Source organism: Callorhinus ursinus, unplaced genomic scaffold (assembly GCF_003265705.2).
Source record: "Callorhinus ursinus isolate GAN/ISIS: 27379988/994484 unplaced genomic scaffold, GSC_fseal_2.0 scaffold30, whole genome shotgun sequence".
NCBI lineage: Eukaryota > Metazoa > Chordata > Mammalia > Carnivora > Otariidae > Callorhinus > Callorhinus ursinus.
In genome coordinates, this window is record NW_027397092.1 from 12,337,427 (window position 1) to 12,360,542 (window position 23,116).

Here is a 23,116-nt window from a genome sequence, read left to right on the forward strand (position 1 = left end):
AGTTTTTAGAGGTGAGAAGTTGCGATTCCCACGCTGTCCAAGTAGTTCTAGAAGAGTGGCCCCTGGACTAGAAGCATCAGAGTCACTGGGACTTGTTTGAAATGCAAATCTTGAGGCCTTATCTCCTACCTCCCAAACCTGAAACACTGGGAGTGAGATCCAGCAATATGCGTTTTTAAAATCCTCCAGGTGATTGTGATGCTGGCTAATGTCTGAGAAGAGCTGCACTGTCCAATAAAACCCCTACCACTTTCAACCTGGACCCTTTGTTTTACCAGAATCACAGTCCCTGACCAGCATCTCCCTGTTGGGGGCCCGCTTCCCTGTCCTCATGGTCCTGCCTCTGGGCAACATCTCCAGGCCTGATTCTTAGTACAGCAAGCTGGGATGGCGGCATGGTGGGCATGTTTATTCAACTGATGAGCCAAATGGGAACACTCTCCCTCCTCTTCCCACCGAAATCCCGTACTTCTACATACTCTAAAAGTATCACCTCATTCCTGAAGCTTGTCATGACTAATTCTAAGATAAAGTGACAGGAATGAATAATACCTTAGAGTCATATAATGATTTATAGTTTCCGAAATGCTCCCACCCACATTATGTCATTTATTTTTCACAACAATCCTGTGAGGCAGGTATTGCTACTCCTCTATCAGATGAAGAAAGTGAAAGTCTGAGACAGTAAGTAGCCTACTCACAGCGAACGGCTAGTAGATTGCAAAGCAAAGACTTACTCCAAGATCCCTGTTGGCATAAGTTTGATTTCACATTTTAAAATTTCATGTTTAACTCAGAATTTTTGCTGTATATGCCAACACACATAAGCCAGTGTGCTAATAAATTCATTTTTATGACCTTTTAGCTGTATTATATTCTATACACCTCATGGCTGTTAATTATCCTGAGAGGCTTTGGTGGTAGGATCTCATGGAGCCCTATCTGAAGCCAATGAGGAACGGGGAAATTCTTGCCCTATGGGTTATTCTTTCAGAGCCAGACTTGTTAATCAAAATGGAAAATTCCACAATGATTATTAATGAACACAGTATGGGTGTGTGGGCGATAAATCTCAGAAATTATATTATAGTCAACCCTCTCTGCAGCCCCCCTTTGGTTAGTTTGTCTGGACTGGATGACTATGGGGTCCCTCATTTGAATCCCATATGTGCTTATTCCATGGTTCATCTCCTACATGCTTGGGCTGGAGAGGTTACAAATCAGAGAAGAATCGCAGAGGCTTTCAAATCCCATTGACGAGTGTTACTACCAAACTTCTCTGCAGGTTTGGAAGGGGAGAGGGTCTGAGTTTTTACTTCACACCAGCAGGATACTCATAACTTAGAATCAGTGCTCTCTGAGCTATGAGCCATCAAGCAGACCTAGCCCAGTAAGATGTGGCTAAACAGCTAAATTTCTAGCGTGCTGATGAGGCGATACTCAAAATAAAACTTTGGAACTCCATCAGGATCTTATTAAACTTACCTTTTTTTTCTTTCGCCTAGAAATCCAAGGCACAATAAATTACTGTGGGAACCACTAATCTTAGCTGCTGGATCTCCTAGGGAGGGTAGGTGGAGGTACAGAGACCGAAGGCGTAAGTCTGGTCACATCTTGCAAGCCTAGATTCTGGCTGACGTCCAGGAGGCTAATTTTCCCCTCAACCAGATCTGAGGGCTATTTCTTCATGTTCTGTAGATGATGACTGAGTTTAAGCTGAATAAGCACCCAAAGACAATTCCTGCCACCCCAGCTTTTTAGAACCATCACATGTGCTGGATTTTTGTCTAGCCACTGAATTGGACACAGAGTATAATCCTTTCACTTTTTTTTTTGGTAAATACCTATTAGCTACCCATGTATTTCTTCAAACTCTTATTTTTGTGCCTTACTTCTCACAGCAATGTTTTATCAAAGGAATACACAAATTTTAGAGGCCCAAACATTCCAATATAAGTCATTGTGATAATCTCCATCTACTTGTCAAAAAATCAGATGGGAACAATGCAGGATTATACAAAGCATTTTCTCCCTTTTGATTCTGGGCTGCATTCATCTAGCCATTAATGCTCACACAGAACTCAAACTGTACTATTGCTAGGAGAATCTAGTACACATTGTATTTTCATTATTTTTTTTCTTAAGAATTCAAATCACTTTAAGATGAGTGAGAATGATACCTTTCCATTACAAAGGAAGATAAGGTATGGATATAGTTCATGAGGGCACTTTAAAAGCCCCCCTATCTGATTCTTGCCAGAGAGAGGGTAGTAACAGAGAGCTAGTTACTGGGCTTGAAGGACCTGACAAAGGTTCCTGAAGTTCTGTTCCTCTTATCTGTGAAGAGAAGCTAATAACATTACTTAACCTCACAGGGTATTTTAGTAGTGAAGTAGGGTGATACGTATGAAATAGTTAGCAGAGTGCCCAACACATACAAAGGTTCAAAAAATTTATTGACAGTTATTCCAAAATGAACGGTTTCAGTAAAACTGTTCCACCATTTTTATGGGACTGTGGTCAATAACCTTATAGAATAAAGTACCTCATTTTAGCTGCCAGTTTATTTTATAGGGGGTACTAGGAAGACAAAATTACTCTCTGAGGAGAATCTTGCTGTGTCCTGTCAGCACTTCCTCAGCTCATTTCTTTCCCTGGTGAATGTCTTCTTAAGCCTTTGGTAGAACTATCTCCTTGTAATTTTTCTGTTTCTCTGCATTGTAAGTTTCCTAAGAGTAGAGCCTGCATCCAATTCCTGGTGTCTGGCCCACAGTCAGTTCTCAATAAGTAGGTGTCAGATGACTCAGTCAGTCAGTCAGACAGTGGGTGAGTGGATGAATGGAGGTTGAATTCAAAAAGTATCATTTCAGGCCCCACAATTTCCAAGAGAGGATATCGGTTCTAGCCCCACCCTAATTGTTCAATTCTACCAGAGAGCTCTGGACTTCACTGCACTTTAGGGTCTAACCAGGAGTGTCACTCAATATTTAGCTTTAAAAAGCTTGGATGAGAGAAAGCACATCACAGAGGAGTGCCTGAAATAAAGTCCATGTTTTCTTTTAGAGAGACACCCTCAAATCCTTCCTCAGTTAAGTGAGGTCAGCAGAGAGCCAATTCCTAGACTGAATCAAGTTGCCCTAGAATTGCTTTCACTGAATGTGGGAGAAGTGGCCTGGCATGATGCTAACGACTTAGATTGGGAAGACTTTATAAGAAAGCTCTCCTAAAGGCACCTGGGTGGCTCAGTCTGTTAGGCATCTGGCTTCGGCTCCGGTCATGATCTTGGAGTCCTGAGATCAGGCCTGCGTCCGGCTCTACCCTCAGGGGCGAGTCTGCTTGTCCCTCTCCCTCTGCCCCTCCCCCTGCTTGTGTTCTCTCTCTCAAATAACTAAACTCTTAAAAAAAAGAGAAAGAAAGAAAGAAAGAAAGAAAGAAAGAAAGAAAGAAAGAAAGAAAGAAAGAGAAAGAAAGAAAGAAGAAAGAAAGAAAACTGTCCTATAAAGCTCATTATTGTTTGCTGTCAGATTATTATTGAGGAAATTTATTATTGTATCAGAGTACGCCTTCTGCCCCACAAATATTGATACCTCCACTAAGCACGGGGCTTGCTGTTTCTCCATGGATCCTGCCTCTATAAATGGTTATTTTGACTACCAGAAAGTCGAGAGTCAAGTTCTTTGTGCCTCACTTCTAACAAGTGTTTAGGTAGGATGTCAGGACATGAACTGTGTGAACCAAACTTCACACTTGCCCCATCTTACTTTCCTGCCTTTAAATTCCTTTTACCATATATTTCAAGTTTATTTTAGTGGCCTCTAACTTAATATACTTACCTTTTCAAGCTGTACTAATTTTTTTCTGAAATGCATAATTACCAAATGAAATCAGTGAATCATAAGGGAAGTAATCAGACTGATTCCAGAGTTGGTTCCATGGTTGCATGTAAGTCTCTTACTTAAATCTCTCACTGGTTGTTCATCAACCGTAAGAGAGTAAATAGCTATCATGTCAGGTGAGGATCTTGACCAGATCCCTACTACTTTTCCTTTGACAGTTTCATCTCCTGACCTTGTCCCCTGCCTTCTACTGACAATTGATGCTCAACAATGGCACCCATTTGAGGATCTAGGATTCACTAAAGATTCCCCTAGGTTCTGGCCTCCATCCCTTCTCAAGGTGGACACCTTCCCTCTGCTTCACCTACCGCTTGCCTTTCAAAACCTGGAGCACATCTCATCTCCCTCAACTGACAAGCCTCTCTTGACTCCTCAGGCAGAAACTGTCCCTTCCTCTAGTGCATATTCTATGGATCTTTCCTTTAGGCTTGATTCTACTCCATTAGTTGAGTTCCCCAGTTCTGAGACTTGGCTTTAGTCTCATATAGTTCTTGATGCAAAGTAAGTGTTCAATAAATGCCTTGTCGAATGAATGACCAAGTAAATACAAGAATCTATCTATCTGTATATGATAGTTGCTCTTTAATGTGAATGTTAAAAAACAAATTAAGTATGCCCCTCTAGTTGATAGCAAATCATCCAGAAAAGATACCAAGAAATTACTTATTACTAACTTTACCCTAGTTTCAAAAGGAAAGAAACAAAACAAGAAAAATATTGTATCTCAAATGGATATGGCCTAGTATTTTAAGAATATTAAGCTTTATGATCTCCTGATATAATTTTATACTGTTATTAAACATTAACTATAATGTTTAATTTAACCATAGTTATTTATTTATACTCTATTTAACTTTGCAAAGAATTTGAGCCTACAAGAAATGTATGTATGAAATAGATGAATTTTTTAAGTACATAAATAACTGTAAATGAGAATATATATTAAAATAAAATAGCAATAAAAGGAGAAAAATGGAACACACATGTTTAAATCACAACTTCCCGTACAGTATAATTGAAGCAGAAATAGAGCTATGATGCCCTTAACAGCCAAACGCAAAACAGAGAAAATGATAGATGAGTAGTTCTTACTGTCCTGGGGGAGGGATGTTACTAATTATTTTCTAGTGAGTTAATTCTGAAATGAGACTTTATGTTGGATTTTATATAGGGAATATTAAGAGATACAGTCAGAGGGCAAAAACTGTCGGCAATATCAGGCCAACGAATGCAGTTATAGATTTTATATGACTATTTCTATAATTCCCATCAAAAGAAGCCAAGGACGTAGCATGTAAATAATTAAAGTAATCTCTGCTCACTGTAATTATAGTCTAGTTGGTATTGCATATTTTTTTAATCCCCAGCCATTTATGATAATCTAACAGGAACATTCAACGGCATTCAAAGCGCAAGTAAGCAATGCATAAGAGGGAAGATGGCCAGAACAAGTCATGTGGGTCTGGAGGGTGCATATCTTACGGAAAAGGGAGAGTACAGCCCAACTTGGCTAGATAATCGGGTTTTTCAGAAGATGAAAAGCCCGATTTCTTTTTTAAAGATTTTATTTATTTATTTGACAGAGAGAGAGACAGCTAGAGAGGGAACACAAGCAGGGGGAGCGGGAGACGGAGAAGCAGGCTCCGCAGACTCCTGGTTGAGCAGGAAGCCTGATTCAGGGCTTGATCCCAGGACCCTGGGATCATGACCTGAGCCAAAGGCAGACGCTTAACAACTGGGCCACCCAGGCGCTCTGGGACCATACTATAATTCTGTTCAAACCCTTCAAGTGGCTACTCATTTCATCCAGAAAAAAAGGCGAAGTCTTTACAGTAACCACATGATTCCACAAGATGCACTGCACACACACACACACACACACACACACACACACACGCTCCCGTCTACCTCCCTCCCTTCACTCCAGCCACACTGGTCTTGCAGTTCTTTGGGCAGACTAGGCTTGCTCTTGCCTTCCAATCTTTGTACTGATTACACTGAATGTCTGAATTGTTCTTCCCCCTGACTGTTGCAGGATTTTTTTCTCAATTGGTGCCCGTGGTTCTTGATCACGCCACTTCCAAGAATGAAGAGGTAGACTAGACAGTGGTAGGCAGCAAAGCAAGGTTTATTGAGTATGATAGTACAAAGCTCCCGAGGAGGGAGGGGACCCGAAGGGGTTGCCCGAAAATCCAGATTTTTGTGTGAAATTTCCTCACCTATAAATGTTGGCAACGTATTAAAATAAAATAGAATGCTTTGTGTGGCAAACAAAAGACATTTCTAGGTAACCTAAATATGAACTTTACACTGGATTTTAAACTACCATTTTCTTACATCTTTTCTACAATTTGAGAGATACTCTTTACAGAGGACATGATTGTGTGGTGACTGTAGGTGAGAAAAAGGTTTTATAGTTGTTGTTCCAGCCACTCTAATTTCATGAGTTAGAATAATGCTAGCTATTGTAACAAGTAGACCCCAGAAATTCAGGGGTTTAGCACAATAGAAATTTCTCACCTATTCAAGTATTGTGAGGGCTCTTGTTGGTGCAGAGGTTCTGCTCATTCATTGTTATTCAGGGTCATTTAGTGATAAAGACTAATGAAGCCTCTGACATCTTCGAAGGGTAGATTCCCACTATGATGATTTGGGATCGCCCCTTTTCTAGATAGTCAGACTAGAAGAGATCAAGGAGGTGTGTGCTTGGAAGCTTATAATGGTCTATAGAGTAGTCCCCATGCACCACCTCATCCTACAGGGGATATGTTTAAAGACTCCCCCCGCCAGTAGATGCCTGAAACCACAGATAGTACTGAACTCTATATGTACCACATTTTTTCGATACATACATACCTATGATGAAGTTTAATTTAAAAATTAAGTACAGTAAGAGATAAACAACAATAAGATAGAACATGTACAATATACTGCAATAAAAGTTATGTAAATAGGCTCTCTCTCTCTCTCTCTCTCTGAAAATATCTTATTGTACCATATTCCCTCTTCTTGTGATGATGTGAGCTGATAAAATGCCTCTATGATGAGGTGAAGTGAGGGGACTGACATAGGCGTTGTGATGTAACATTAGGCTACTCTTGATCTTCCTTCTGACGTATTGTCAGAAGGAAGATCAGCTGCTTTTAGACCATGGTTGACCTTGGGTGATTAAAACCATGGAAAGCAAAACCACTGATAAGGGGGAGACTACTTATCTGCAAATGGTGCACCTAACTTCTGCTCACGTTCATTGACTAGAACTTAGTTGTGAGGCCACAGCAATTGCCGGGAATGCTGGAAAGGGTTATTCTGGCTGTACACCCTGGAAGAAGGGGGAAGTATGGATTTTGGTGAGCAGGTGTTAGATTCCGCCACACCAGTGTTTAAGTCATTTTTCTTATCCTGGATCTATAAGTATTTACAATTTTACCCCAGAGTAAAGAACATCAGAAATTGGTTTATTATTATTACTACCACTATTATTACTAACCCAGGTAAATACCAGACAATCAAAAGGTATGAGAAAGAATGTACAGTTTGCCTCCATGTCTAACTTCATGAGATTGAATGTACAAAATATAATTTTTTTTCTTAAATGAAATCAAATCTGACTCAGGCCCCTACTGTCATTGTTCACCAGAAATTCGGTCTCAGTTATTGGTAGGAACAATGGTCCTCTCTCCTCCCTGAGGTCTGCACAGGTACCCCAGGGATTTTACTAGCCAAAAGTCGGGTGGCACTACGTTCATTGTGGCTGCCATTTTCCTGTTCTGTGCCCATGCCTATGGGTCCATAAAAAGACCTGTGGCTCTTCTGGTTTAGTGCTAAGTTTTAACAGAAGATTTGTGGGAACTCCTGGTCTATATATAGCAGTCAGGGCCGAGCCTCCCTTGGCACACCTGCCTATTTGCGGTCTTATTGCCCAAAGGATGTAGGTAGAAGTGGAGTACGCTCCCAGCCATCTGAAGAACCCCCCAGCACCTCCCCCTCCCTTTGGATGAATCAACTTCCTCCTCTCAGATTTGTTTACTTTCTTTTCCTTCTCAGAGCACCAGATTCCACTCCTTCTCTACTTGAGATACTTTTAGGTTCTTTTATTCATGAGACCAGGCCTCTGAACCAAAGGCTTTCCAAATGCTCAAAACTTCATCAGTGAATGTCAATTTCCCTTCCTTGCATGGGAATCAAGGGTGGTCGGTGTTGGCATATGGGGCAATTCCTCTTTTTTTTCTTTTTTTAAAGATTTTTATTTATTATTTGACAGAGAGAGAACACAAGTAGAGGGAGAAGCAGACTCCCGGGGAGCAGGGAGCCCGATGTGGGACTCGGTCCCAGGACCCTGGGGTCATGACCCGAGCTGAAGGCAGACACTTAACCGACTGAACCACCCAGGCGTCCCGGGGAAATTCCTCTTTATGAGATTGTTGTTTCCAGGTTGGATTTATTTGAAACTTAAACTGTCTAAAGAGTTATGTGGAAATGTGTGCTTAGATAGTTGAGTAGAAATGTAGTGTATTTTGTAGTTTATTTTGTTGCTCAATGTGAAGAAGTCCGATGATTATTGATTAAACTAAAATCTGAAGTATTAGCTATTAGCATTGAAATTGATTTGGACTATTCATTCATATCTCAGATAGTTTCTAATCCCCAGGGATTGGTCTATCATCACTACCAGGTATACTAGGCAGTAACCTCCATAAAAGAAAACGTGAGCTCTCACACCAATCATGAGGTATAATAGAGTCTTTGGCAACATCTGAGAAGAAGAGAGAGAGAGAGAGACAGAATAAGCACCTATCTTTCCCTTCTCAACTTCTCCTTCACATGACCCACACACTCCACAAACCCTCCCAATAAACTGGGCATACTGGCTAAAAATTCAAGAAATGCTTAAGCATCACCTGCTTGTGTATGAGACCTTTTTCCCACTGCACATTCAAAAGAGACTACCTGGGGTTAGGGCACCACTCTTCTAGCTTGCTAGTCATGTGACTCTGGGTAGGTTGCTTGATCTCTTTGAGGCTCAACGCCCACCATTTCAAAATGGTTATAATACGGGGATCTAGCTCATGGGGTTGTCATCAAGATTAAATGAGTTAGTATCATACTTAGAAAATTCTTAGATCAGTACTTGCCATGCTGTAAATTTTATATAAGTGCTTACTAACTAATGAAACACAACAAAAATAACACCACCACCCAAACAAAACAAAACAGGAAACATTCCTATGGCTTCTTCAGTGCTAAGTTTTAATGGCATTCTTGATGAGAAAATTCAGCATCCTGATAGCTATAAAATGCAATCATGATAGAACTCACCTTAATAGGGTTATTGAGAGGATGAAATGAGTTGATAAAGGTAAAGGGCTTAGAATTGTGCCTAGGACATAGCCCACCCTCATTAATGTTGACGTTAATTACTGCCATCCTTGTTGCTTTATCCTGATCATCATTTGCTACATATTCTTTGATGTTTATCTAACAGTTGAAAGCATATATTTTTCAGAACCAGACTCCATTTTATTGAGTTTAACCCTCAAGTACTTCCTTGTATTCACAATAAATACACGTCCCTGTTGAACCCAAAGAAGTGTTAATGCTTATAAGAACTTATTCTTATAGGGACTTATTCTTTCTGTGCATGAGGAGAGCACGTAGGAGACCATCTGCACCCGCCAAAGGAAGCCCAGAGGAACTAATACAGGTGTTTTTGCTCACCTTCGCTTGAGCAAGAACATAGTGATTGTGTTAGGCAGATGTCAAAGCCACAGGGAATGGAAAACTACTGCTGAGAAGTTTTGCAACTGGAATAGATCATCTTTGATGCTCAGAGGCGATTCTGACCCTACTTCTGCCCCTCTACCTTTGTCTTCCTAACCTTTACTTTCTCAGCCCTCTGGGGAATGTCATCCTACCTGATTCTGTCCAGTTCTCGCTTGACCCCTTAAAGAAAAGATCCCAACTGGGAGTTTTGATGGCGCCTATTCCCCCTGTGTAGTGCTAAATGAAATGCAGCTGGTTTAGCCAAAGTTCTTTTGACATTCGTTTTTGGATGCACATTTCTGGAAACAAATGTGTCTTTAGTGGGAGAGCCAGGGGAGGGCAGAGGAGGGTCAGTGGGCGCACAACTTTCTATGAGACCTTTTTGATGTTGTCCTTCACTTTCCTGATTTCAGTACGTAAGATAGGACTTAAATTGGCCCTGTTTTATTCTGCCCTTATTCTGTTTGGCCTCCCCTTTCTCAAAAACGGTCAGGAATTCCTCTAGAACAGAAGCACCCTCAGTTGACTTGAATGAGAAACCTCAGAATTGTCAAGAATTTACTTTTTAAAAGTAAATTTTAATACGGTTTCCTAGAAATTACTGATGATGTCAATCTCCTGTTTTGAAAAATAAAAAGAGGAAGTTGTTTCTAATTTTAAATGGTAATTTAACTAACTGCTTATGTGCAGATGTTTATCATTTGTAGTGTTTCAAATATAAATGATTCTATCTTCTGCCCAATCGTTTCCCTTTGTTGTAAGTGCCACTTACTGAGAGCTGACATAAAGCCCCCCCGGGAGGCTGCAGGGAGGGAGAAGGGTCTGAGAGAGTTCTCTTGAGCTTTTATAAATGAAAAGGTATTGTTATAGCCTTAGAACTTCTAACAATAATCAGCAATCATACAAATAATTGATTTAGACAGACTCATCCAAATGGGTGCAATTTCTCAGAGAAGGACGGTCAGGTCACAGAGTTGACAAATGGTTTAGGTATGAGTTATCTCGAAAATAAAACCAAAAATAATAACTCCATACCTTTTCAACTTTTTCCATTAATAAGTTATGGCAATACGATGTTGCAGGAAATAAGGAGGATTCGGGCTTCTCATAGAGAAGACACAAGTAAATGACAAGTTTCCAGAAGAGGTTATGGAATACAAAACCAAAGGAAACAGTTATTAAGTGTTCATTCTTCAACTCTTTCTGCTTATGCTAACAAGCCAGTCTCTTCTCCTTCAGGCTTAATGGGTGCAGGGAGCCTGGTTGTGAATTGTTACTGTCTGTCCTCCTGGAAGAAACGATTATGAGGACGGATTCAAAGGAGCAGAAGGTGGAAGCTTGGTGGTCAAACGGGGAGGCTACTGCCGGTGTAGCAGAAAATGCATAGTGCACCAGGGTGCAAGTGGGAGCTGGAACAATGAAGACAGTCAGACTGGAAGCTCAAAGGAGAGAAGAGGAGGAAATGAGAAGAGGAGGCATTATGCTGCTTTGTGGAATTGCTAATGAGAACATAGCTAGATGTTTACATTAAGCATTAAAAACAAGTTATGTCCAGTTTGAGCTCGTAGGAATGTTTCCCCCTCAACACTACTCCATGCCTGAAACACACTCATCCCCAGAGACAGAGCTCATGAGGTAACCAGAGTAATTAAAGAGCGATATCACAGTAACCCTTTAAAAGGCTGTAGTGCTCAGCTAGACATTGTTGTAGGTAAAAGTCACCCTGGATGGAAATCTAGGATTGAGGTGGATTTTAGCCTGAACAACTAGCATGTTAAATGCTCATAGATGTATAGTTTGGAAAAGTTCAAAGTCGAGGTGAAGAGAGACTCGGAAGATGGTTTCTGATTTCTCCACAAGTGTGTTGCCTGGAGTATTAGTTTGCCATCCGGCCATGGATCTTAGGATAAGAACTTAGACTTCAGAATGACTTCCTAGCAAATCGATCCTTGCTGGTCAGTTTCAAGTCTGACCCCTTTGGGAACTCATGCCAATGGAATCATATGCCACTTGGCTCCCACTGGTCTCCCATTCATGTCTTATATATCTGTATTATCTTAAACATTGTCAAGGATAAACAGTTGTACTCAAAAATCTTCTTTAAGTATGGAAAATTCTTGGTCTTAGGATACTTTAATTTTGATTCATTTTCATGGATGGGTTTTTATTTGTGTTATCTTTTACATTTGAGACCATATGTTCTGGGAAAATTTTTAGCCTAAAAATATAATTCTCTACAGCCCTTATGAATAAATATTATGACAGCGGGGTCTCTCTCTTTTTGTAATGGACACAGGTCACCTTAAAAATACATGGTACTAAGACTTCAGGCTAGTATTTCTTGATATAGAATAGTATGTTCACAGGTATATTCTTAGGTCCATATGGTGTATGCATGTACCATGTGTCTTGGGAGCTACTGTATCATCAGCTTCCATATATTTTAGGAACGTCCATTGATATTTGTGATATTTTCTGTAGACTCCCATATGCCAAAACAAAATAAACCTCAGGTAGGTGCAGGGGAAATATCAGAACATCAGTTGAAATGCTACCTCTCTCCTGGATTTCATTTCAGAGTGCTCTCAGAAACTCAAAACCCGGTGTCTTAAAGCTGGATCTGTGCAGTAGTCCATTTGAGGATGGAGTGGGGTGGAGAGAGAACCAGCTTTGACAAAACTTCCATACACTGACAGGTTCTTGCATGGAAGTTACCTTTAGCATCACAAAAACAATGTTCTTGTAGGCCTTCCAAATTGCCCACTGGAGTGTGCGGCGTGTCTTTATATAGAAAAGTATAAGAAGGGATTTGTTAAAATCAGTGGTTGGATATATTCTTATCAGATGTTATTAATTATACAACATGTCCATACAAAGTTCAAAAATCACAGATTTATGGGTTTTTTTGTCAAAACTTTCCATCTATCACTAATGTTCAGATAAAGCTATCAATGTATTTTAGAGCTATTGTGGCACATTCATATGTGTTTGCGAAAAATAGTGGGGCAGGGAAGGTGGTTAAGAAATAAGGCCGCCTGAACTTACACGCATGATGGACTTGGTAAAGAGATCGTGATTCAGAATTATTGTTCTGCAGAGAAATCAATATACTGTTGTGGGGATTAATATTTTATTAGTGTCAAATGTCGCAATCACAATCATTCAGACTGCACCTGTGAAACTTTTTACACTCTGAGTGACAGAGAGAATTTGTCAAATTGAGCCATGCAAACAAAGGCTTTTCTGCAAAAGAGATTGGGCATGGCCCTAAAGATAATTAGTGAATTTGGGGCAAGCTTCTCCTTACAGTTCAGCACCAACAGGGTTTCTAAGGTAGGGTCCTGTGATAGCAATCGTATTCTTGTTTAACAGAAATACTTTCTAACCAATTTAAGCAAAAAAAGAATTAACCGGAGACCATGAGTAACTACCAGACTCTCCAGGAGGGCCTCTCCAGAGGACCAGGCTTGGAAGCTGAAACTGGGGTTGATGCTCCCGTTGGATGACATAACTGCCCCAGTGGAACTGCCCACCACTGCATCACCCCAACTAGTACTTCTGATGCCAGCCCTGGAAGCTTCCCCTAGAACAGGAACGTGGGCATGGATGCTTCTGGCTGGTGAAGAGGAAGTCTCAAGCCTGACCTGAGGATGCAAGGGAGATGGCAAGTGAAGTTTAGATCTCTATCTTGAGGTAACGTTGGGAAACCTCTACTCAGGAAAAGAGTTCAAAATGCTTGGAAGGCACAAAGAAGGGAACATTTGCACTACACTTGTCAAACCCAGAATCTGGTTCCTTAGGCAGCCCTAACCAGGTAAACTCTTGGCTCTGAGACAAAAAGAAATTGAGGCAAATTCAACTGTAGCCTGGGAAAATAGTGATTGATTTACTCCTTGCTGTTTGTTTCTTTAAATCTTATCCTTTGCTGTGCCGGGATTTAATTTGTCAAACAAAGGCAACAGTGTGATATCACTTATTTATACTCACTTAGCAGTTACCAGTTTGGCAACAGCCATAAGAGGAGATGAGGGTACTGATTCATGCTACAAGATAGAAAAGCTTTGAAAACACTATGTTCTATGACAAAGGAGCCAAGAATATACCCTGAGGAAAAGACAGTCTCTTCAATAAACTGTGCTGGGAAAACTGGACAGCTACATGTAAAAGAATAAAACTAGACCACTTTCTAACATTGTCCACAAAAATAAACTTAAAATGAATTAAAGACCTAACTGTGAGACCTGAAATCCATAACAATTCTAGAAGAGAACAAAGGCAGTAAATTCTCTGACGTTGGCCATAGCAACATTTTTCTAGATATGTCTGCTAAGGAAAGGGAAACTAAAGCAAACATAAACTAATTGGGGGACACCTGGGTGGCTCAGTCAGTTAAGTGTCTGCATTCGGCTCAGATCATGATCCCAGGGTCCTGGGATTGAGCCCCGCGTCGGGCTCCCTGCTCAGCGGGGGACCTGCTTCTCCCTCTTCCTCTGTCTGCTGCTCCGCCTGCTTATGCTCTCTCTCTGTCAAATAAATAAAATCTTAAAAAAAACCTATTGGGACTACATCAAAATAAAAAGTCTTTGTACAGTGAAGGAAACCATGAATAAAACAATAAGGCAACCTACTAAATGGGGAAGGTATATTTGCAAATGATAGATCCTATAACGGGTTAATACCCAAAATCTATAAAGAATTTGTACAATTAAATACCCACAAAACCCCAAACAACTTGATATAAAAATGGGCAGAGGTCTTGAAGAGGCATTTTTCCAAAGAAGACATAGAGATGGCCAGCAGACACATGAAAAGATGCTCGATGTCACTAATAATCAGGGAAACACAAATCAAAACCACAATGAGATGCCACCTTGCACCTGTCAGAATGGCTAAAATCAAAAAGAAAAGGAATAGCAAGCATTGTGGAAGATGTGGAGGAAAAGGAATGCTTGTACACTGTGGGAATGTAAATTGGTACAGTCACTGTGGAAAACTGTATGGAGGTGCCTAAAAAAAGTAAAAATAGAAATACCATATGATCCGTTAATTCTACTATGGGTATCTACTCAAAGAAAACAAAAACACTAATTCAAAAAGATATAAGCATGCTAATGTTTATTGTAGCATTATTTATGATAGCTAAGATATAGAAGCAACCTAAGTGTCCACTGACATATGTGTCACGTGCGTGCGCACTCGCGCACACACACACACACACACACACACACACACACACACACGCAGTGGAATATTACACAGCCATAAGAAAGGATGAGATCGTGCCATTTGAAACAACATGGGTGGATGGGTATTATGCTAAGTGAAATAGTCAGAGTGAGAGAGACAAATACCATATAATTCTACTCATATGTGGAATCTAAAAAACCAAACAAATGAATAAAAAAACATAAAGCAGCATCAGACCCATAAACACAGAGAACACACTGAGAGTTGCCAGAGGGGAGGGAAGTAGGGGGATGGCCAAAATGGCTGACGGAGAGTGGGACATACAGGCTTCCGGTTATGGAATGAATGTCCTGGGACTAAAAGGCACAACATAAGGAATATAGTCAATGATATGGTAGTAGTATTGTATGGCGACAGAGAATAGTTATGCTTGTGGTGGAGCAAAGCATATACAGAGATCATCCTAACGTGCAACCAAAATTTAGAACCACTGCTATCAGAAAGAGATGAACCATACATAGGCTATATTGTCCATTATGCCCTATGGTGTGATGACAATAATCAAAAATTACTATAAGAACTCAGAGGAACCATCCCTCCCTCAGACTGGCAATGAGGATGGCTCAGAGAAGCCTTCTGACATGGAGTGATAACTGAGCTGAATATTAAAATATGGGGAGCAACTGGCCAAGTGAAGATGGAAGTGACCCCGAAGAGATCTAAGCAGAGGGAGCAACCTATGCAGAGGCAAGGGGAGGAAATGTCATCTTTAGGAAAGGACTAAGTCAAAAAGTACAACAGACGTGTCATACATGTTGTAGCTGGTCACAGCCATTGGAAGTTTCCTCAGAGACCAACCTCAGTTGGCAGTGCTGGGACTTTCAGGTCATGGCATCTTCCTATTTTCCTGCATTTGAGGAAAGGCAGCAATATCCTAGTACTTGGGATTATAGACTGACCGTAGAAGAAGAAACCAGCAGTGCTGGGCCTCCCCAATGAAGTGATTGGCTGTTGCAATGAATCCGGGAGTGATTTGTTTTCAAAACAATTAATGCATCTCTACTCATCTCAGTTTCAGAGCTGCTTTTCCAGAAGTTTTTGAGCCCCTGGTGCCAGGTGAAGTTTTTCTAGTGTCCCTAAATTAAGTACCCCCTGCACAGCAGGAAGGGTATAAACTAGGCAATCACTAGGAAACAGATTGAAAAGGATTTCCTTATAGGGCAAGAGGTGTCTCTTTCCTTCTTATCGCTGTAAGAACTTTGCGAGTTGGAAAGTCACCACCTAATTATGTCCACAGACCCAACTTTAGGGGCCTGGCCCTGTACTCTTACTATCTTGCCAGTCTGATTGCTATTCAAACAGAGGTGGTTCTCACAAAGGGTAAACAATTCATGTGTTATTTCCAGAGGAATATTTGAAGGTCTAGGGAGATTGCCTTTATCTTATGTGGGGGGAGTCATTGATATGCTCACATACGTTCTCTTTTATTGAAGCTGGGTGTCATTACTATAATGCAACTTTAAAGATCTGAAGAGGAGGAAGCTAACATCTTTTTTTTTTTTTTTTTTTTTTTTAACTACAGTTAAACTTAGCACAGGAGCCAGGCCTGCCGATGGCTATTTCTTTTCCAGATGTGTTCATAAAACGTGTGTATTGTATATGGCCCCATGGCTCCCGAGAGGCTTTCACAAAGAAGTTTACTCTCTGCTTGGATGCCCACAATTTATGGGGAGATTCAACAGCTGGTCTAAGATTGGAAAGTCACTGTGTCATACTTGGAATATGCGGAAGGATGGTTAGGCTCCAGCTCCTCAGCACGAATGAATAGTCCATTGTCTAGAAGGTGCTTGAACTTGGTCAGGCGACGTTCATCTCCATTTTCTGGGATACTTTTATCCTTTGTTGTTTCTACAAACTATTTTAAAGCATGTACACACACACACACACACACACACACACACACACACACACCCCAGGAAGGCAAAGGGCTTATTATGATGTTGAGGGATACTGCGGGCTAGTGGTGTGCTGGTGAATGTTTAAGAACCAGCTCCATGGAGTGCTGGAGGAGCTTATTTCAGTGGTTTACTCCCTCCCCCTATGGTCCTTTTTAAGCTACTGACGTTAGATCAACCAGGTCCCAACTTTCCCGAAATGTTAACAACTTACTCTCACATGCCTGTATGAGCTGCCTCCAGAATGTTCACTGACCGAGGCTATGATGTGCTTGCTGATGGTAGAAGGTGCTGTGACTTGTATAGGGCATCCTGGGGCTGGTGGAGAGACCCATTTAAAGACCAGCCTCTTTTTTTTTTTTTTTAAGATTTTACTTATTTACTCGAGAGAGAGAGAGAGAGAGCACAAGTTGGGTGGGGGGCAGAGAGAGCGGGACAAGCAGACTCTCCACTGAGTGCACAGCCTGACGCAGGGCTCAATCCCAGGACCCCAAGATTATGACCTGAGCCAAAGGCAGATGCTTAATCAACTGAGCCATCCAGGCGCCCCAAGACAAGTCTCTTTTTAAAGAAATGTGAAAAGTTATCTTCGCTCCTTTTCTTGATCCAAAGTTAACAAGAGATTGGAGAGCTCATCTTTCTATGGATCCCATGAATTTCTTCTAAATTCCCAAAAGATCTCTAATGTGGAGCTGGGCAATCAGGTTTCACAGACTTTATGGATTTATCTCCATTTTATTAATGTTGAAACTCAGCTTGTCCAGGAATCCTGCAGTAAGTGAGCAAACCCAGCTCAAATCTATTGTCTCTGACATTTGGAATTCAGAGTTACAGAGAAGAAGAGAACCTGAGAGATCAAGTACCTGTTCAGGTGGTCCTTAAGCCCACTGATGTCTGGAGAATCTTTTCTAATGGGTGACAAGTTTCCTCCATGGAAAACATAAATGTAACTGCCATAAAAGCCCTCAGATACAAGATGATACTCAGAAACCATGGAACAGAAGGGCTAACAGTCATTTATGCATCTTTCTATTAATAACTATAAATATTTCCTAAGCTCTACTAGCTGCCTTGGTTTCAAAAAATTCAGTCAAGGGACAGTAAAAGGAAGATTTAAAGACCTTAACATCCAATCATGACTGGATGTTGCATGTGCCAGGGGCACATGTGACCCAGTTGTCCTGTTTCTTTTTCCCTAAGGACCAGAAACTTGTCATGGCCACTCCAAGGACAACTGGTGGGACATGGACATGGTAGGACCCTGCCTTGGAAAGATAAGCAGGAAATCCTGACAACTGTTTGTCCTTCTCAGAGTGAAGAGCTTTCACTTTGCTGCTTGGGTACATTGATTAGTTTAGGTTACACCCTTTGCAAAAAAAAAGCCCTTTCCATCTGTGATTCCCTCTTGGGGCCCAAACAGCCCACAGGTCTGCGGAAATTGAGAGAGATCAGAAAGAGTTAAAGGCTTTGCTTAAGGCCCCATTCATCATTTCCCAAATGGTCACAGGATGCCTGTGGTGGGATATTATAGTAAACAAAACAGACAAAATCCCTCCCCTCACGGAACTTACATTCTAGAGTAGGGCAAGAAATAGGCCAAGCAAATAAACTAGTAAATATATAAAATAACAGATGGTAAAAAGGCCATGGAGAAAAACAGATTTATGAGATGGGGAGAGGGATCCTAGGAGAGAGGGTTTATTTGATATAGAATGACAAGAGAAGGCTGCACTTGGTAAGATGTCATCAGGGTAGAGAAAGCAGGCGGTAAGCTCGGGAAATGTTTGGGGAAGGACACTCCACCAGAGGCCCCAGAAAGTGCAAAGGCCACAGGCTTGGCTTCACAGCACAGATCTCTGCAGATGAAAACTTGAGGCATGACGGATGCAACGGCCCTCAAGTGTGAAGAGCTGCTGTGGGCGGAGTCAGAGGCTCTCCCAACTCCCTCGGGCCCCTGAGGCACAGTGAATGACAGTTCCAAGTTTAGACTACGTCTGTGCTGTAGGCTGCAGGCTTTCCTTGGTGGTAGGCCCGAAGGCAAAATTTCCAGGAAGAGAAGGAACCAGTGACCCTCCATGCTCCTCAAGATGTTCCCCCAAACCAGCAAAATCCCTTGCCTATCAGCTCTGCATGGCCACAGAAAAAACCAGGCACACCTGCCATCCCCTAAAGGTGTCTAGTATGGTGTTTGGGTGCTTTATACCTGTCCTCTGAGTAGTTACTGACAGCAATCACACAGATGGTAATCTGATCATACAGGTGTCTCTCCCACATTTTGTATGGGTAACGTCAGTCTTTTCAAGTCTGTGGGTATAGCTGATATTGAAAAGCCTTGGGCTGTTTGCAACCAGACCTCTTTACCCTACCATCTGCCCAGGTCTTTGGTCAGAAAGAATCCCTTTGTTTTTTTATTACTGAGTGCCAGGTTGATCCATATGCCCTTGGGATAATCCAGAAGTCTCCATTATGCCACCCTAGCATTGAAATTCACATTTTAGTATTCCCTAACATATTCTTCTCCTCTCTCTACTTATTTTCCCAATTTCTCAATCCCACACTGAAGATTATTTTACTAGGGAACTAGCCTCTTTCCACCACGTGGTTAAAGGCCACAAGGCTATATGGGTCCAACTTTGCCCCATGCTAGCCAATAAATTCTATTTTTTTCTTGAAGTCTCTTCCTTACTTCTAAAATAGTCAGTGAGCATGTAGGTTTGCTCTCATTGGAAAGAGCCATCCTCGAGTTCCATTCTCTCTCTGACATCTAGGGTCACCTTGAGAATCCTTCTTCTATGTTCCAGAAAGGTCATGGGATTTTCCCCAATGCCCCTTTACAATCATGTTTCAGAGGTTTTATTAAAATTGGTGAAAGGCGTTCTGTTCCAACTGTGCCCACACAAAGGAATCATTATTGATTTGATCCTCAGTTGCCAACTAGTCAATTTTTTCTTTGCTGATGGAAATCATGGGCATTTCCAAAATGCTCACTCCTTGTGCCTCCCAGCAACACCAGGCCAACCAAGCTATCACACTAGTTGTGTGCACCTCCACCCAAGAGCAAGATTCCTAACCATGAGCACACTCAGGAAAAGAAATGACAGCAAACTAATGGAAAATTAAAGACTACCATTACCGCCCTTTGCCCTATGAGAAAGGGGAGTAACACCTAAAAAAGCCTTTCTTCAAGGACATTTCCAAGGCCGGGAGCTCTGCTTCACTTAAGAAAACAACTAGCAGCTATAGTTTTCTTTGAAACATTAACAATAATATCAACAACTTCCTTTGTAGCCACTCAAAAGGAAAGGATAGGGAGAATAACATAACCTTTAGTTTTGATTGAGAAAGGTACCGGAATTGCTCAATGCCCCATGAAATTCATCTCAATGGATCCTGTTTAAGGATGCCAGCTGGAGGAAATATTATTTATAAAAGCAAACAAGCAACATTCAGTAAGGAAGTGGAACCTGTGAAAGAACGTGGAAAATTTTTATTTCAAAATTCCCATTCTTAATGCTTTCCTCACTGGGGTTCACATAAATTCAAGTGGTTTTGTTTGAATAATTACTAAACTCCCCAAATCTGTCACTTATCGCAGCTCTTTCTGAGCACTATTCTCATGGAATTTCACAGACCCAGGGAAAAAGATACTGTTGCCTAGACTTTGGATATCATTTAATTTCAACATTGTCCTAGATAGATCAAGATGAAATCAAAGTCTGTGTTAAAAAAATCTATTGTGATTCATGGAGACAGAAGCCTTGTGTGCTCTGTAGAATGAGGTTTCACCACATCACTCACCTGCCTTCTCCCCTCCTGCCTCATGGGAGACACTGTCCTCCACTCAAGGTCATGTCCTCCTGGAAAAGAGAATGTTCAGGAAGTCACAGAGGTCCTTACGAAATAGCTTATTTTTTCACCACCCATGTTAAGATAAATGAGGTTGTGTTGATGCCAAATCTTTGAAGCCAAACCTCATTTCAAGAGAAACAATCAAAGTTCTCATGAAAATGTTTTAATATGGAAAGGACAAGTTTGGTAGTTTTTCAAGCACATGAGGTGCTCTTTAAGATAGTCTGAATAACTTGGGGCGCCTGGGTGGCTCAGTCAGATAAGAGTCCAACTCTTGATTTCGGCTCAGGTCATGCTCTCAGGGTCATGAGATCGAGCTCCCAGCACAGAGCCTGCTTAAGATTCTCTCCCTCCCTCTGCCTCTCCCCCTCACCCCCAACCTCCATGTGCGTTCTCAAAAAAAAAAAGAAAATAATAATAATCTGGATATCTTGACAGGAACACAACAGAGCCATCCAGCTCTTAGACTAGATTTTGATACTGTTACAAAATAAAAAATTAAGGTACCTTCATTAACTATTAGCTTGAAAAGCCTTGTGGAGGAGGATTGATAAAAATTATTAGTCACTTGGAAAGGGATTGCTAATAGCGCTTACTTCTGTTTTATCCACTAAAACTTATTCCCAATTTACAAGGAATATAAAAACTCTCTTTGACATCAGAGTAACAGTTTGGAGACACAGCCCAGAAACCAGCAAATCATATTAGTGCTGTCTCTTTCTAGGACATAAAAAGCATTGTCTTTGAAACAAAATGTGTAGCTGAAACTCTGAGCAGAAACACGTGTCATCATCTCATCAGTCATAAATGGTGACATCCAGGGTCAGCGGGAGACTTGGAGGCCATCTGGTTCAAAGTCCATGCAAGACTGAAATCTCTCAGCAGCATCCCAGTCCTTGAAGGATGACCAGACATGCTTCAGCAGGCCTGTCTCTGGAGCTCAGCAGTTCACCAGCCTTTTAACTCACACCACAAGAGGTAATAGCTGTTTCCCAAGGAACGGATGGCCCACATCCCCAGGTGTTTCTGGAAAGGCCTTCTGGTGGGCTTCCAAATGATCCCCAAATGCAAATCCTTTCCTTCATTTATTGCCAAAATCTAAAATAGAAAAAACTAAAAATAGAAATACCATGTGGTTCAATACTTCTGCATACATTCACCTTTACATAGAACTAAGATTTTTCGCTAGTTGAATAAAAATTGAGTTATTATGGATTACTGGTATTTGAAGTTCATAAACTCAACTCAGCATGTCATTAGCATTTAAGAAATGGGGTATTTTAATGTAGGGATCCAAAGGGGTACATGCACCCCGATGTTTATAGCAGCAATGTCCACAATAGCCAAACTGTGGAAAGAGCCAAGATGTCCGACGACAGATGAATGGATAAAGAAGATGTGGTATCTATACACAATGGAATATTAGGCAGCCATCAAAAGGAATGAGATCTTGCCATTTGCAACGACGTGGATGGGACTGGAGGGTATTATGCTGAGCAAAATAAGTCAATCAGAGAAAGACATGTATCATATGACCTCACTGATACGAGGAATTCTTAATCTCAGGAAACAAACTGAGGGTTGTTGGAGTGGTGGGGGGTGGGAGGGATGGGGTGGCTGGGTGATAGACATTGGGGAGGGTATGTGCTATGGTGAGCGCTGTGAATTGTGTGAGACTGTTGAATCACAGACCTGTACTTCTGAAACAAATAATACATTATATGTTAAAGAAAAAAAAAAGAAGATAGCAGGAAGGGAAAAATGAAGGGGGGGAAATCGGAGGGGGAGACAAACCATGAGAGACTATGGACTCTGAGAAACAAACTGAGGGTTCTAGAGGGGAGGGGGTTAGGGGGATGGGTTAGCCTGGTGATGGGTATTAAAGAGGGGGCACGTACTGAATGGAGCACTGGGTGTTATACGCAAACAATGAATCATGGAACACTACATCAAAAACTAATGATGTAATGTATGGTGATTAACATAACATAATAAAAAAGAAAAGAAAGGGGGTATTTTATAAGTGGTCAGTTGCTTCAGTGCTTGCAATACCGGAAAGCTAGTAGTAGGCATCAAAACAATCAGGATGCTTTGTTCTCAGAACTTCATTAACCTTGTGGTTGATTTTTGGTTTTCAGTTGTTGCTTATAAATTAATGTTGGTTTAGCTTTATCATTTTCAACTTAATTTACTGAACATTTTTTGGTTATTGAGGATCATTTGGTTGAAGATAATTTGGTTATCACTGGTTAATGAATATTTACATTAATGGCATTTTTGGCTTATAATATCTTTCAAATAGCTAGTTACTAAAATATGTGCATGTTAAGGTTTAAATAAAAATCATCCATGTTACTAATGCTAAAGAAGATGTGTACAACCCACACACTACCACCTCAACCTACGTTCACCAAAATGTCTAGTAACATGCACATTGTTGGTAGATGTACTAATTGAATTTGTACA

At 41.0% G+C, this 23,116-nt stretch overlaps 1 protein-coding gene and 1 long non-coding RNA gene across 4 annotated transcripts in view; one reads left to right on the forward strand and one right to left on the reverse strand.

Annotated features, from left to right (window-relative positions):
* The window catches only part of CCDC192 (coiled-coil domain containing 192), a 197,717-nt gene that overhangs the window by 64,305 nt on the left and 110,296 nt on the right, over nt 1-23,116 (forward strand). The window lies entirely within an intron of this gene.
* Nucleotides 1-23,116, reverse strand: part of LOC112815183 (uncharacterized) — a 273,184-nt gene that overhangs the window by 378 nt on the left and 249,690 nt on the right. Inside the window, exon 4 of the long non-coding RNA XR_012374191.1 lies at nt 20,600-20,658. This is a non-coding gene — a long non-coding RNA (uncharacterized lncRNA). The remainder of the gene's footprint in view (nt 1-20,599; nt 20,659-23,116) is intronic.